This window comes from Homalodisca vitripennis, chromosome X, assembly GCF_021130785.1.
Source record: "Homalodisca vitripennis isolate AUS2020 chromosome X, UT_GWSS_2.1, whole genome shotgun sequence".
Taxonomy (NCBI): domain Eukaryota; kingdom Metazoa; phylum Arthropoda; class Insecta; order Hemiptera; family Cicadellidae; genus Homalodisca; species Homalodisca vitripennis.
The window spans coordinates 95,836,335-95,843,278 of NC_060215.1; positions in this window are offsets into that span (position 1 = coordinate 95,836,335).

Sequence of the window (6,944 nt, forward strand, 5' to 3'; positions counted from 1 at the left end):
CCAAGTCTGTTGTTTTAAGTCTGTTGTTCCATTCGGAAAACCTGACAAGGGTGAAATCCTCTTGGCATCATCAAAGGTTCGTAAAGCAGGAGTTGAGTGAGGATAACTCGTTGATAAGGTCCACTGAAGCTCTCGGAAATTGTTTCACCGCCTCAGCGAAGTTTTCATAAGCCAGCGACAGCGGTCTTCTGTGTGATAGAACTGAAACGATGACGCTCGGCTACAGTTCCGGGTTAGATGGGAGTGGGTATGACTCAGGGGTGGGTATATTGCACATATCGGCTCGACGAAGGCTATCCAACAACAAACCCGCCAGAACCCACTTTCCACAGGGCCTGAGATACATGCCATGGCTGGTAAAGAACCGCCTCTTGATAGCAGCAAAATCGACGAAATGTATGTCTGGATGTCTCTCGCAGACTTCTTCGATGTAGGCGTTGACAAGCTGAATTCGCCGGTTGATCGGATGAGACGGGCGCAATCATGCCGATGCGGGAGTGAAGCCACGATGACCTTGGAAGAAGGATTCAAGAGGTTCTTAATGCGTTGCTCTAAAAAGATAAAGATCACTTCATCTCGTCCATTCGCTACATCATGAGTTCCTGCGATCAATATGGAGCATGACCCAGAAGGTGGGGGACTGACGGATCCCACAACCAGTAGACCAGCTCCCGGCCTGCATACACCGGTTACACGTGTTACTGGCCGTATTAAATTCCTTAGAATCCTCGCTAGGTGACGAACGTGGCTATCGCCTTCGATTTGGACTACAGGATAGCTGAGAGATTCCATCTCTTTCTCTTTTGCTGAAGAGGGGAGATCCTTACGTAAGTCAACATATAAGTTACTTTCACTTTTCTGTGAATTTCTCGGATTTGGTTGATCCGCCTCGAGGTTGTATGTCTTGTCATTCCCAGAGAAAACCGGTAACCGTCCAAATCTGTTATTAACACTGACAACGTGACCTCTACCAGTAACGGCAGTCCACGACTCCCCGATTCCTCCCGCTCTGCACTCGCACGCGTCGGTCCTCGTACGTAGACACTGTACCTCGGCCTCCAGAACCTCAATAGTGGACCTCAGTCTGGTGACAAGGTCGCGAGTCACTGAACAGCGTTCGTCGGTGCAAGCAGATGTATCTGGGAGATTACACTGTACGGCGCGATGTGTAGTGGGAGCGCACTCGGACACTTCAAGTCGCGGTTTCGGTGTAAATATCTCATCAGTGAATTGCATAAGGCGCGTGTCCGACTCGATGGAATGGTCCACTACGCGTTTTAATTCTTCTTCCAGACCAATTATCTTCTCCTTGAGCCTGATATTTTCATCCTCCAACGCTGGTAACAAGGTAAACAACGCGAGTGTCTGACAAATAGAGTTGAAACGCAAGTGGACGACGAGGAAGAGGTGGGAGACGAAGCTATCGGAGCAGTCTGAGTCGGTGAGGAAACAGCAGGCGCGGGCAACATGGAAGATACGTTCAGCGATGCAACTGGCGGGGGAGTACAGGCGGTAGTTGCGGCACGGGCAGGAACAATTGCGTGAACAGTACCACCATCAACTGTAGGCACCCGGGCAACTGGCGATGAGCGCTGTTAGGATGTACATGCCAATGTTCTCATGGTGACAGGGTGGTGTCCTTGGTGTTTGTGATTTGACAATATCACTTACGTTATTTCAGCGTTCGTCCTAAACGTCGCCCCACAAACTCTTCCCAAGCATTTCCATGTTATTTCACCATTCCTGAGAGTACGACTTTCTCTGTATTTGTGGTTTTTGTAAAGAATATGAGGTTTTCCACTCTTTGTTTTTTCGACAGTCAAAGAAATTTTAAAAACAGCAAATAAAATCTGATAATTCAAATTAATGAACAAATTAATAATATTAGGAATAGTGTACATAGTTAAAGAAACACAAACGTAATAAATTTAAAACTATGTAAACAATTTTAAATTGGAACACATAAACATTTAAAAAGATATAAACACTTTTTACACTCTAATATTATTTACACATTACATACACACAATGAAGTAGAACTATTAACAGGCTAAACAAGCTCATTAATAATATATGAATTCAATCATAATTATTGAATAGGTTCAATTTTGAACCGTAGCAAAATCTATAAACAATAGTAAAAACAAAAAGCATATTAACATGATGAACGATACACTGAACGATGCAAAAAGTTCATGTGGTGTGCACTGGTATAGAACTCAATCCATCTGGTATATCATCAGTTCAGTGCGCTGTCACTTGGCTGCTAGAGCTTGTTCTAGTGAGCGAAGCAAGTGCTACAAGTGGTGTATGTAACACTGCAGCAGCGAGCGTAGCGCAGCATGTGGCTCACAATTTATGACTTGCATGTTAGCTCGTAAATTGAGGTTAATAATAACTTTTGCACCAGCTTTACTTACGTTTGTGTTCCGAATAAAAACAAAACGGTCATATAATCAGTACTTATATACAATGTGTTCACAGTGCCATAAGTGTCTCTGATTCGAATTTTATCTATTGGTTTTCATGAAAAATCCAAGAGCTGGTATAATATTAATAAGTCACAATGGTTCATGCGCACAAACCTCCCGCGCGAGATAAGACTGGCTGCCCACTTACTGATAACATTGCATGTGGTGGTATATTCTGACCCAGCTGTACTTGTGACCAGCTCTTCTTACTCCCAGACAACTAGAGCACAAAGTTGTAATTTGGCCGGATATCCCTCCTACACGAATAGACGGCGAAGAAGTGTACTCGGGGCCATCTTACTCACAGGCAGGTGAAGCTGTCGTTATACAATAGATTTCTGCTTTACTCCCAGATTATTACTTTCTGTTTAAGAGATTTCAGTCAGCCACCTTAAATTTAAGTTTTCCTTTTATTACCTCAAACAAAGTTCAAGGGCAATCATTCAGAATGCTGGAATGCATTTGAGAAAGAAAAATATTTACAAAAGTAAATTTGTAGGTGATATTTTCCGATATATTATTGTCCCAGTGTTTTCATGATAACTTGGAGACAATAAGAATGCAAAGCTACCACTTCTATACTTCTACACTTGTATAACTCTCACACGAAGGAAATTCTCAGCCATTTTCACCCGCAAAGCTGGGGAATGTCCGTACTTCCCTTCATTATATATATTCAACTGGCAAAGTAGAACTTGTAACATAAACTTGATTTAGGATCGTTGTTAAGATTGTCAAAAAAGTACTATTCATGTCTAAGCATGTTGGACTGAACACTGACATAAGATAACACACAGAACGTATGTGGTAATCAGTTAGAGTCGGATTGTGCCAGTCAGCTAGGTGACACCTGTCAGTTATAAAGGTTTGGGAGTTCACAAATTCTAGAAAATGGCCTGATTACCTAAGCACACTATCGATAGTTTTTAGTGAAGAGGTTAGTGGCAATTTTACACTTAACACTTGATTTTATAATTTCTCTGTATATAATTTTCCAATTTTAAGCTCATAAAGTAATGCCATTTTGAGTTATAACTTAAATCAATGCTTGTGTTCAAAATTATAAGTTTTTTTTTATAATCTAGGCAAGTAATATTCAAAATTTTAGACGAACGATAGGCTACACTTAGATACACTTTAATCTGGAGATATTGAATCTTCTTTGTTAAGTATTTGCAATAACGTACTTTTATAGTATCACAGTCACTGTGATAGTTAAAGTTTGATTAGGTATTTATAGGAATAAGAAACATTCGACCGAGAAGACGCTTGTTTTATCTTAAAAGAAATTTGGAAATGTTAGGCTTGTTTTAGTAATGTAATACATTATCTCCAGATTTCGCGTGGTCTCGATGAGCTTATCGATTATTATATGAATATTTGAGCACTTTCCCGTATATCAAAACTGTAAGCTTTATATCAGTTCAAATTATTTTCAACTTGAAAAATTTACTGTTTGGAGTTGCCTACTTTCCTTAAAACTTATCATCTAAGCTATATCCGTGCACTACAAGTTACTTTCTTGTGCTTAATTGTACATTGTAGATACTTTCTAATCACGTTACACATGAGCGTTCTAGTACGTACCTCGATATTTGAAAGTACCTACTGTTTCCTGCTAGTCAGTCAGCCATTTACAGGCCTTGCTTTTATCGCGGAAGATAGGTGGCAGACGATGATGAGCGTAAATCCCTGTAATTAAGTAATAGTTTTAATTGAGGTATGTACGTGTAAACATGTAAACAGCACTTAGAGCTGTTCATCGCTTGGCCTCATTGTTTGTAAAAACACATATACTAAGAGGTCAATAAACTATCACATAACCATTGACTTTCAAATTTTTACCCTATAACTATATTTACAGGATAGATCGTGTCCTAACAATTTACGTGTTTTAAGGTCGGTTTCAAGTATATAAAATTGATAAAAACTGTAGATTTGAGTATTTAACCATTTTGATACACTCTCTTTTCAACCTCCATCAAAATTAGCGTGACCGAGATCGATTTCTTTTTTAGGAAAAGTTCCTTTACCGAGTTCTAGAAAACCAGGTTGTGTGTTTATACAGTGCTAGTTGGCTCTCGGCTCCTAGAATTGTAACAAAGTCAGAATTTTACAAAAGACAGGTATTTTTCACAGTAATTTTTATTTCATTATATTTAAAAATAAAATGATTAAAATATCATAGTCTAAATATACCGCTAATTTCCTTCTAAAAGTCATGGTATTAAAAATGACATGGTACAAGAATTTGCCTAACCCCCAAATAATAAATATGTTAAGAAGTTAAATAGTCAGCCGTAGGTAGTAAATGGTTATGGAGGAGTACGTCACAAAGGTAACTTATTTTAAACGAATTCGAGAAGGAAATGTTTTTAACGCTCGAATTGTGTAAATGACAGTTTTGAATGAGATAAGAATGAGAATGAGATATTTAGGTTCTTTAAATATTTATAGAATATTATACCTTCTATTTATCTAAACTATCTTTTAGGTAAACCTTGGTAAATATGGTGATATCGCATGGAAATTTGAAAATAAAACATAGTAGAATTTGAATTGAATAGTCTTATTTTCTTAAAGCGTAACGAAATCCAGGTTTTTTATAAATCCCAACTGTGTTTCGCCATTTTGAAATATAAATATTGAAAAGGATTTGGTCTAACTTGTTTTTTTAACAAGAGCTTCTAAACCAGTGTGAGATTAGAGTGTTTGGCCTGCGCTATAGGATCTATTTGAAATCAACTTCCTATCAGATGGGTTTGCATTTTTGTTATACCTCTCATCGGTATTTTGTTATATGTTTAGAACTTCTTATTGAATCCACAATGCAATGAGATTATTAACAGTTTTTAGTGATTACACACTGATGCAATTGTGCTAACAACATGAAGATCGGCAAGTATGAGTGTGCTAAGTTTGTAGTGGCGATCACTCCGGTGATCTTTTGGAGGATCTTGGTGTAGGAGGCCTGCTCGTGAGCAGTATAGCACAATCAAATAGTATTTTTTGTAGGCACATACAGTCATTACGCTACAAAAGGACTTGTAGTGAGTTGGTTACATCGTCCTTTCGTTTCAGTTCAGGGTTTATCTGCTTTTTGCCGGGAGGGAAAGACTTTGAAATATACCTGTGTGGTGATTATGAACGAGCAAGTCCTTGGGACAGCTTAAATGTCCATTCTGTAAAACAACACCCGAAAAATATACTTTTGTTGAATTTAGGCATATCAAATGCCGTTAGCTGTATATTTATTAGGAAATAAGTGTAAATGGAATTGAAAATACTGCTATAGAGTGTATCGTTCCAGAGATCTACCCCCAAGTACTTGGCCTTTGAGGTCGCGTATCTTGTTAAGAATATCGATATAGCTGACATCATATACAAGAATGTCCATTTGGATTATTAAAATGGAGTAGAGTGCAAACTGGTAACATTGTCATTGATTTGAATTCGCATCATGTGGCACGTTTTACTTTTGGTTACGGTTATCAACTGAGGGTTGGCTTCCATATTCAGTGTAGTACTTTGAAGGGTTTACACGTTGTGTGTGAGAGTTACAACACAAGTATTGTATTGAATATAATGTGATGGAATAATTTACCAACACCGTTTTCTAAAAAAATACTGTTTTATTAATTATTATTAATTTGAAAATACCATTCAATCTCAGGACATCATAGTACTATACCTTGCCTAATAGATACTGAAACTTACTTATTATTTGTCAGTAAAAGTTTGTTATAAATCGTTAGGGTTTGTTGTATATTCATACCAATTATTTTATTTGTAGTGTAGTAAAAGACGTCAAACATTCTACACAATTTTTTTATTTATTGCCAGAATAAAGTATGACAAAACATTCATCTTACGATGCATGAATAATGTGGTCCCTAAGATTTAATGTTTAATATTTTGAATTATTACAAGTTTACTATTTACTTGATCAAGTATCTGGCAAGATATACTACCACCATAGTCCATATACCTTCATTAACACAGAAGTTCCTGGAATTATGATCTACAGTTCCTTAGGGCGTTTAATCATCTAGTCTACTAATGTCTTTGAGAGTAAATATTAACTAAACAAATCAGTTTCCTTTATAAATTTTGAATATACGTATTATATTGTTTTTCTGGCTATGGACAGATTACAAAAAATGTCCAACATCCGTCACAACTTTAGATTTCCCAAAAGGAGATCACACAGGCTTCAGGTGACAGCTGTGCGAAACAGTAATTGGGAAACGCCGAGTCGAACTTTGAATGTTATTTTCACGGTCGACAACTACTCTGTCACATGGGAACAAGAGATCACAATAACATCCCCTTTCCCGATAACAACAAACTAGCATTATCTTAGTTTCAAAAAATCAAAGTAGGCTGACTGCTGAAATTATCAACAATAACAGACCTCTCTAATTTTAAAAATTATCAAATTATTTCAAACCACATCCTGAGATAGTGTTTATA